The sequence below is a fragment of the Vicugna pacos genome, chromosome 15 (assembly GCF_048564905.1).
Source record: "Vicugna pacos chromosome 15, VicPac4, whole genome shotgun sequence".
Taxonomy (NCBI): domain Eukaryota; kingdom Metazoa; phylum Chordata; class Mammalia; order Artiodactyla; family Camelidae; genus Vicugna; species Vicugna pacos.
Genome location: NC_133001.1, coordinates 20,989,435 through 21,000,040, shown reverse-complemented (window position 1 = coordinate 21,000,040; position 10,606 = coordinate 20,989,435).

Sequence of the window (10,606 nt, the reverse complement as noted above, 5' to 3'; positions counted from 1 at the left end):
ACGCCCAGCATCTCGTGGATAGAGGCCAGAATGCCACTAAACATCCTACAGCGCCAGGACAGCCCCACACAACAAAGAATTATCTGTCTAAAATGTTAATAGTGCTGAGATGGAGAAACTCTGCCTTCCAGAGAATTCTGTATCCTTCTAAATCATTCACCTCCTCAGGAAGCTTCAGGCATTGTTGTTTCTCCTCCTCTCAACACCCAACTGCCCAGAGAAATTACAGGCTGCCTGACCAACCAGTGTACTGTCTTATTTTTCATGGAGGCAGAGCTGAGGAACAAAGACAACAAGTGAAACCCCAACTGTGAAGTGAAAGTAAGCTTGACCTTGGCTCATGGGCTCCCTTCAACAATAACATGTCATGTGGGGATTTGTGAGCAGACAGACTGAGTCAGAAAAATAACAAGGAATTACTTCCTCGGTCAGGGTCTTGTTCAGAGACACAAAGAGATGCTTCTTGCTTTCAACTCTGTAATAATCTCACATCCCCACTTGGAATCAAGGATTATCAAGCAGAATAACCAAATACTCTTCCTCCACTGGTTGTGAAATCTTATCAGTGGTTTTAAGAAAACAGACTATCTACAATCTGGAAGTAAGTTGACCAGCCTAGGCTATTTTTGTGTATACATTTCCTACTTTGCTGAAGAATAGACTGAGCATGCCAAAATTTTTCGAAGCTAGAGTTACAGTATTAGCAACAACTCTGCAGCCAGCCTGTGCTTCAACCTAGAGTACCAGAACCAGAAAAGTCAGCCAGGCCATGAGAGCCCAGTCAAGCATATAACAGTGTGGGATTGCTGCATAGAGGGCAGGATCCCACCACAATACGGTCTTTGAAATGTCCTGAAAAGCAATCTTATGTCTAGAAAACAAAGCCCTCAACCCTAGGCCCGAACTCACCCACTCACACCACCCTCATCCCTGCTTCAACTGAAAAGCTCAAAAAGAAAAAATGCTAGAGCTTAAAACATTGTAATGTAGAGTAACTGTTTTTCCTTAAAGGGCCATCTTCCTAATACTACAAATCCCCCAAGAATAGTTCTCAAGGATTCTGGGGAGATGGAGAGTAGGGAGCACCAGGAATCTGTCCCCCAACCTAGACAACAATTACACTGGTAGAACCTGTCTGATGTAACTGTTTTGAGACTATGGGTCTACTGAAAGCTTGCAACTTCCCAGAGAAGGCTTGGACAGGAAAGTGCAGTTAATAATAGTCAATTTTAGCTCCTAGTACCAGAGCAGCTACCCATCCCATACCTCCAGCCCTATGGCAGGCAGCTGTGCACCTGTTCCTGGAGAAGCCTGTACACCACTTGCAGGAGCCAGGATGGGCAAGAATCCTGTCTTTCAAATATAAGGGGTCTGTGCTCTGATCACAGATTGCTGCTTCTGATCTCAACAAAGAGACGCCAACAAAGAGGTCATTGGCCACTGTTGCTGCACCTCCCTCCATTGTTGCAAGTCCCTCCCTCCTCCAGCTGAAGTGACTTCCAAGGGATTTAAAGGGCCAGTAATGGGTCTTTTCCTCCCTTCATTTTTCCCCTTTTCCTTTTTTGGGGGGCAGACATGAACGAGTAGGACATTCAAAAGAACTCCATATATAGGGGAAATTAGAATGTCAACATGCATACCTCAGGGAAAGGCATAGGCTCAAAAAGACCTGAGAGGACTTTAAGTTTACACTTCAACCAGATCCCTGGCACAGACACAGCCTACAACAATTTAAAAACAAAAACAATACACAAAAACAAAAACTAGCATACCCAGTGAAAGAGAGAGAATCTGATTTCCAGAGTTACCAAGTTATTCATTCAAATGTTCAGTTTTCAACCATAATCACAAGGCATACAGAGAAGTAGGAAAGTATGACCCATTCAAATGAAAAGAACAAATCAACAAAAACTATCCTGAAAAAGAACTGATAGATCCACTGGACAAAGACTTTAAAACAACTGTCTTAAAGGTGCACAAAGAACTAAAGGGAGATGTAGAGAAAGTCAAGAAAATGATGGTTGAACAAAATAGAAATATCAATAAAGAGATAGAAAACCTAGAATAAACCAAAAAGAAATTCTGTAGCTGAAAAGTACAATAACTGAAATGAAAAATTGTCTAGAGGGATTCAGTGGCATATTTCAGCAGCAGAAGAAAGAATCAGCAAACATGAAGATAAGACAATGGAAATTACTGAGTCTGAGAAACAGAAAAAAAAAAATCTGAAGAAAGAAAACTGAAGAAAAAACAGAGCATAAGGGTCCTATAGGACACCATCAAGGGGACCAACATATACACTGTGGAAGTCTCAGAAAAAGAAGAGATAGAGAAAGGAGCAGAGAGGATATCTGAAGAAATAATGGCAGAAAACTTCCCAAATTTGATGAAAGACACAAAATAAACATCCAAGAAGCTCAATGAACTCCAAGTAAGAGCTCAAAGAGACCCACACTGAGATGTACTATAATTCAACTTCTGAAAGATTAAAAACAAAGAGAGAATCTTGAAAAAAGCCAAGAGAGAAGTGATTCATCATATGGAAGGGAACTTCAATAAGATTATCAGCAGATTTTTTCATCAGAAACAAACTCTGGAGGCCAGAAGGCAGTGCTATTCAAAGTGCTAAAAGAAAAATAACACAAAAAGTCAACCAGGAATCCTAGATTCAGCAAACCTGTCTTTCAAGATTGAGAGAACACACTACTATATATAAAACAGATTAAAAAAACAAGGACCTACTATATAGCACAGGGAACTATATCCAATATCTCATAATAACCTATAATGGTACAGAATCTGAAAAAGAATATATATATATGTATATTATATATATATATCTGAATCACTTTGCTGTATACCTGAAATTAACACATTGTAATTTCAATAAAATTAAATCAAATAATAATAACAGTAAAAGAGTGAGAGAGAAATTAAGACATTACCAGATAAACAAAAGCTGAGGGAGTCTGTTACCACTAGACTTTCCCTGAAAGAAATGCATAAGGAGTCCTGCAGGGTGAAATGACAGGACATTAGACAGTAACTCAAAGCCATGTGAAGAAATAAAGACTTTAATAAAGGTAAATACATATGCAATTATAAAAACTAGTATTATTTTAACAATGATTTGTAACTACCCTTTTTGTCATCTACATGATTTAAGGGACTAATGCATTTTTTAAAGTTATTAGTCTAAATGCTAGTATTATTGTAACTCTGATTTGTAATTTTAAATTGTTTTTGACATCATGTAAGAGACTAATGCATTTAAAAGAATTATTAGTTTATGGTTTTGGAAACCCAGTGTTTAAAGACGTAATTTTACGACATCAATAACCAAAAAGGGTGGGGACAGAGCTGTTAAAGGAGTAGGGTTGTTGTTTTTTTTTTTTAATTGCAGTAAAATACACGTAACAAAACTTACCATCGTGACCATTTTAAGTGTCCAGTTTAGTAATACATTCATAATGTGTTACCATGCCTACCACCTATCACTATAACTGTTTCATCTTGTAAAACTGGAACTCTATACCCATTAAACAATAACTCCTCTTTCTGCCCTCCCTCTAGCACCTAGCAACCACCATTTTACTTTCCATATGTATGATTTTGACTACTGAGTATTTCATATAAATGGAATCATATAGTATCTTTTTGTGACTGGCTTATTTAACTTAGTATAGTGTCTTCAAGTTTCATTCATGTTGTAGCCTATGTCAGAATTTTCTTCCTTTATAAGGCTGAATATTATTTTGTACATGTATACCACACTTTGCTCATCCATTTATTGGCCGATGGATACCTGTGCTATTTCCAGATCATGGATGTACAAGTATCTCTTCAAGACCGTGCTTTCAAGTCTTTTGGGCATATACCCAAAAGTGGAATTGCTGGATTATATGGTAATTTTATTTTAAATTTTCATTCGAAGTGAAATAAGCCAGTCACAAAAAGACAAATACTGTCTGATTCCATTTATATGAGGTACTTAGTCAAAAATCATAGAGACGGAAAGTATAATGGTTGCCAGGGGCTGGGGGAAGGAAGAATGGGAAGTTATTGTTTAATATGTATAGAGTTTCAGTTTTACAATAGGAAAAGAGTTACGGAGATGGATGGTGGTAATGGTAGCACATTACAAATGTATTTAATACCACTAAACTGGATACTTTAAAATGGTTAAGATGGTAAATTCTGTTATGTGGATTTTACCACAATAAAAAAATTAGGAAAAAACAGAGTGGTTTTCAAATTACTCAAGTTTGCCAACAGAATGCTATATTTAAAAAATGTGACATGCAACAACAGGACCAGCCTAGCCTCACTTCTTCCCCATAAAAACAATTCAATTCACTGAAGCAGAGGTGAAAGTCTTAACGGCATTTCTATCGCCATCTACTGATCTAATTTGTATTATATTCTAGTAAATCCTACCCAAAGAAAAGTCTTTGTACTTTATATGCTTTCATTTACTGCCACTGGAATCTGTTAATGTTTTTCCACTCTCATTATTGATCCTCGTGTCAGTGCAAACCTGTTTCTGGGTGTTATATTCAAGAACCGATCAATAAAAGTGTTCACCCCAGAGAAGCTGTGCAAAAACAGTCTGCAAACTTTACATGCAGAACTGTTTGCTCTCTAGTCAACACCTGCAGTTCAAACCCCATGACTGTTAACTCATAAATGCCTAGATCTTTAAGCAAAGATCTTTGATAATTCAGCCCATTAGAGAGGGCTGCTTCCAAAATGTATAGACATCTCGATCTGTATATAACCAAAGAGCTCAAGGGTGATATGCACTTCATGTTAAGTACAAATCCAACTAAAGCTGGCCCAATTTATAATGGCACTGTATGATCTGATCCAAGAAGATAAGATAACAGAATTTAACTCCCACAACTGTTACCTGGATGAAAAAGGTGGGTCCTCCTTAGTGGCCTTAATGCAGTAATATACGTGGGAGCTCGAAGGTTGAGTTTGCACTCAATGGAGGACTGAAAATGCATGGTTGTGATTATTCCTGAAGGCAGTTTGCTAATACAACATGATAATGGCAGCCCCCCACAGCCACAGTGAAATTTCCACAGAAGAGTTAATTGAATAGAAACAAGGGTCCATTTAGGAAACTCTTCAAAATTTATCTTAGTAGCTTTTCTTTCAAAATGGCATTACTGTCTTTTTGTCATTCTTATGGCAATACAGTCAAAGAAGGATACTGATGGATTAATTCTTTATCGTGAGAGGAAAAGGTGTCAAATTTACTTAAGCACGTAACATTTCCTTTTTCTACACACAAATTACATCAATGCTGCTTTCCAAATTCCTCTGTGTTAGAAATCAAAATGGCCTCCATTCTGGATCTGTGATACATGCAATAGCTCTACCTTGTAGGTTAAAGAATCCTGCCTTCTGTTGCCATTAGTAAATTAGGCATTCTGCAGCAGCTTTTCCTGAATGAGAAAACATGGTAGAACTTTACTTCCTTTATCCACCCCAAAGGCTTCAAAGTTAATGGAAACAAGAAATTCAATCTGGCCTCGTGAGTTTAGGAAAAAGGTGTTAAATTGGTGGCCTGTAGGTCAAGTTTGGTCTGTAGATGTGTTCTATTTGGCCTACATGGTCCTCTGAAAATCAAGACTGCTCTCATCAAATCTACACTTCCAGCTTCTGATATGGTAATTTTGAGTCCATAATCCTGCATGACAAAATTGCCTGGAGCCTACCACAATTGCTCCTTTGAAAAAGTCCCTAGATCTCCCTATGTCTGATTGTGAAACATCTCAGTCATCTCACACAGTAGGACCAAGGTTCTATAGATACTGGAGAGCAGACTTTTGTTTGGGACTGTGGTCTACTTACACAGTGGGATACTAACTAGCAATGAGAATGAATACCTACAACTGCACATGACATGGATAACTATCACAGAAACAATAAAGAACTAAAGAACCAAACACACAGAAACAAATGCACTACAGTTTCAGTTATCTAAAATTCAAATTCAGGCAAAAGTCATCTAAGGTATGAGAAGTCTGGATCGTGGCTCTCTTTGGAAGGGGGATAATAGTGACTGAAAGGGGCTTCTAGGATTCCAGGCATGTTCTCTTTCTTCATCTGGGAGTTGGTTACCCAAATGTGTTGACGTTGTAAAATATTATTGAGCTCTACAGTTATAACTTACGCATTTTTCAGAATATATTAATGAGTGGATGTATATTTATATACCAATAAAATTTACCAAAAAAAAAATAAAGTACAACTAATTCACTAGATCAGCATTAAATCTGAAAGATACTGGGTCCAGCCTGGTATTAAGTATTGAAATTTACTTTGTACCCAGTACTGTGTATGATTTTGCTGATATAATGGTAACTGTTATGGGTTGAATTGTGTGTTCTCCCAAAATTCACATGCTGCAGCCCTAATCCCCAGTACCTTAAAATGTGACCTTATTTGGAAACAGGGTCTTTACAAAGTTAAAATGAAGTCATTAGGGTGGGTCCTAATCTAACGTGACTGGTGTACATGTAAGAAGAGCAAATTTGGACGCAGACATGTACAGAGGGAAGATGGCATTAAGAGATACAGAGAAGATTGCCACCTTTAAGCCAAGGAGAGAGGCAGAGGCCTGGAACCGATTATTCCTGTACAGTCCTCCATAGGAAACAACCCTGCCGACACTCGATCTCAGACTTCTGGCCTCCAGAACTGTGACACGATCAATTTCTGTGGTTGAGCCACTCAGTTTGTGGTACTTTGTTACAGCAGCCCTAGAAAACTAACACAGTAATCCTCCCCCACTTCCCACACCTTAAACAAGTGTCCTAGGATCAATAAAACCTATTGTCCCTGACTACAACCATGATAATGGCAATAAACAGCCTAGAAAAGAGGAAAGTCACATAATCAAGGAAGTCATAAAAGGGTTCCCTGAGGAATTTTTAACTAAGGTAAGACCTGAAGTAAAAGAAATTATTAACTAGGTGAAAAAAAGGGATGAGCCTTCCAGGTAAAAGAAATGGCTTATTTTCAAGCCCCTTACAAGAGGAACAGAAAAAGGCAAGTGTCTGGCTCAAAGTAATGAGTAATATGGTAGATGAGAGGCAGCTGGAATTCTGATTATGCAGAGTTTTTTAGTCCGCGTTAAGGACTTTAGACTTTATCGCAAAAAGCAAAGACCTGAGACAACCATTTCGTGCATAATAATATGATGAAATATGAAATACTTCACATCACCTATGAAGTACCCTTGCCAAAATACTTGAACCTAAGTTTAGTCAAGTCCTTAGAGCTAACTTCCATTTATAGAAAATATGGCAAATAGAAAAACAAGTTAAAAAATACCATAAGGAAGCAACCAGACAAACCTAAAATGTGGAACACTCCCAGTAACAACAAGCAGTCCAACCAGCCCATGGGAAGAGAGAAAAACAGAGAGGGGAGGAGGAATACCCTAGATGCAGAGACACAACCACCAAAGAGAACACATGAACCTTGGTGAGAGCCTAACTGGAACTCAGCTGTAAAAAGGCATTCTTCAGCAATTGGTAAAATTTGAATACAGACTGGATATTAAATGATACGATAAGGAATTACTGTTAGCTATTTTTTAAATATGCTGTATCTTCCCAATGAAGTTGTAATCTTGGCAGCAGAGACCAAACATGAAACAGGTATTCAGAATGTGCTGTTGACACTGAGATTGAGTCTTGGTATTTAAAATTTAGGCAGGTCACAAAGCACTGGGAAATCATTTGTATCTCTGCGAAATTACTAAATTTTTGACTTATAAATGACCAGAGGAATTATCCTGACAAAATAAGCTCATGAGGAAAAGGACACAAAGCTAGATTGTGGTAGAGATGCCACGAGGCTCATGTTGGATCTTCTTCAGTGCAGCTTATAGGGAGGTTCTTACCACTTCCAAGCCCTGTATAGCTCCCAACTAAACTTCTTCCCCCACTTGACTTTATTTATTTATTTTTATTAATGAATAGTTGATTTACAATGTTATGTTAGTTTCTGGTGTAAAGTAATTCAGATATATAGATATTCTTTTTCATATTCTTTTCCATTATAGGTTATTACAAGATATTGAATACAGTTTCCTGTGCTACACAGTAGGATCTTGTTGTTTATTGATTTTATACCCCCCTGACTATATTCTTGCTCTTCCTTTCCCAACTCCGTCTCCAGGCATTTTAATTTATATTCACTTGACAAATTTCACTTTCCTTGGGAAAACTGCCAAATGGAATGCTAACAAAGAATAATAGTGAGTGGAGGAAAATCATTTTAAAATCAAAGCAAAATTAGCAAAACCAAAAGCAAACAACAACAGCTGCTGTTTCAAGCTTTTTCCAGATTTATATACCTACTTCATCCTCCTGGCTTTCATGAACTCATTTTTTTCCAAATTCTGTAAAGGGAAACATAGTAGCTTTTTATCAATCATACAAATATCACAGAAAAAAAGGTGTTAAGTTGCTGATACGTTAAGAATCAATGCAATTGAGGCCACTGTGAAAAACAGTATGGAGGTTTCTCAAAAACACTAAAAATAAAATTAACATATGATTTAGCAATTCTACTTCTGGATATATATCTGAAAAAAACAAAAACACTAACTCAAAAAGATACATGCACCCCAGTGTTCATAGCAGCATTATTTACCACTGTCAAGATATGGAAGCAACCTAAGAGTCCATCAACAAATGAATATGGATAAAGAAGATGTGGTATATATATATGTGCATGTATATATATATACATATATACATAAAATGGAATTCTACTCAGCCATAAAAAGAATTTTGCGATTTGCCGCAACATGGATGGACTTGGAGGGCTTTATGCTAAGTGAAATAAATTAGACAAAGAGAGACAAATACTGTATGTTATCACTTATATGTGGAATTTTAAAAATAAAAGTAGTGAATATAACATAAAAGAAGCAGACACAGATAAACTAGAGTTTATCAGTGTAGGGGATATATAGGGCGGGGCAATACAGGATGGGGAAGTGGAAGGTATAAACTACTGGGTGTAAGAGAGGCTCAAGGACGTACTGTACAACACAGGAAATATAGCCAATATTTTATAATAACTGTAAATGGAAAATAATGTTTAAAAGCTCTACAAAATTTTTTAATTAAAATTAAAAAGTAATAAAAGTGCATTAGCCCTCCAAAGAAAAAAAAAAACAATGCTACTGAAATAACCTCTCTCCTTCCCTTTCTTTTTCGCATCCTTCATCTTTTCTTTCCAAAAATTACAGCTAATGTGAAGACAGGATATAAAAATATTATGAACTTTTATTGCTTTTTAAATTGTGCACAAGTATTACTTTAAAAAACATTACGTGCTAGAGGGGAGAGTATAGCTCAGTGGCAGACCGCGTGCTTAGACATGCATGAGATCCTGGGTTCAACTGCCAGTACTTCCATTAAAATAAATAAATAAATAAACCTAATTATCTTCCCTCCCCCAATTTTTAAAAAAATATTACGTTTTAGAAAACTGAATTATAATTATCCAGTACTGTGTTTAGCAATACATGGAAAAATTGAGAACTCTTCTGAATTTGAACAGTAAGCCTAGCATTCCTAGTATTAGTGTAAACAAGACAGCTTAATACAGGCAATAAGGTAAGTTATACCAAATACTCCAAAGAGGGATAATTATACAAGTACAAATGGATAGATATGTGGAACTCAGTAAGTACAAACCAAGTAGAGAATATGTGTTTCTGGGACCCATTACATCAAAGAGTTATCTTCTACTAAGTTCTTCCATTATAGTATATACTTATACTACACACACACACACACACACACACACACACACACACACATATATATATATAAAAAACTAATCCTTACAATAAATCTTTAGGGGAGGTATTACTGTCCATATTTTACAAAGAATAACAGATAGAATTAGAATTTCAACATGAAACTGTCTGATTAACAAGTTCACATTCTTTCCACCATAAAATATAAATTTTAATTTATATTCAATTTAAATTTAGGAGGGAAAAACTTAGGCTCTTTTATTTTAATAGTAGGTCATTATTACCACATTCCATGGTCAAGGCTGAAAGGCAGCTGGTATGCTCTGGTGAGGCATAAGGGCTGAAAAGTGTTTTGATTAGTTGGGTTCTGTCTGATTAGTGCCCAAGCCATTCTGATCATTAAATATTTTGAATATCACACCTGTCCATGACACAGAACTCTGAGTCTTCAATCAAAAATTTATTCAGACTCTTGAAATCATCCCAAACCATTTCTTACGACATTTTCCATGCCTACGGGTATCTCAGGTCTATATCTTTGCAAAATTTGGCTGGTTCTCTCTCTAGATAAGGACATGTTGAAATTCCCAAGTTTTATAGTAGAAGCCTAACATTTGCTATTTCTATATACCAAAGCATAGCACACATCTTTGAATCAGTAGCACAAAATCACTGTACTATAGGTTTTTGCCAGTGAGTCTAACCTTGAAATGACATCCTGCCTTTCTTGTTAAAAGTCAGGCTAATAGCATTTGGTATTTGGGAAATCAGTCAACAGATAGAATATCACTCACACCTGCTTCAGTTCTT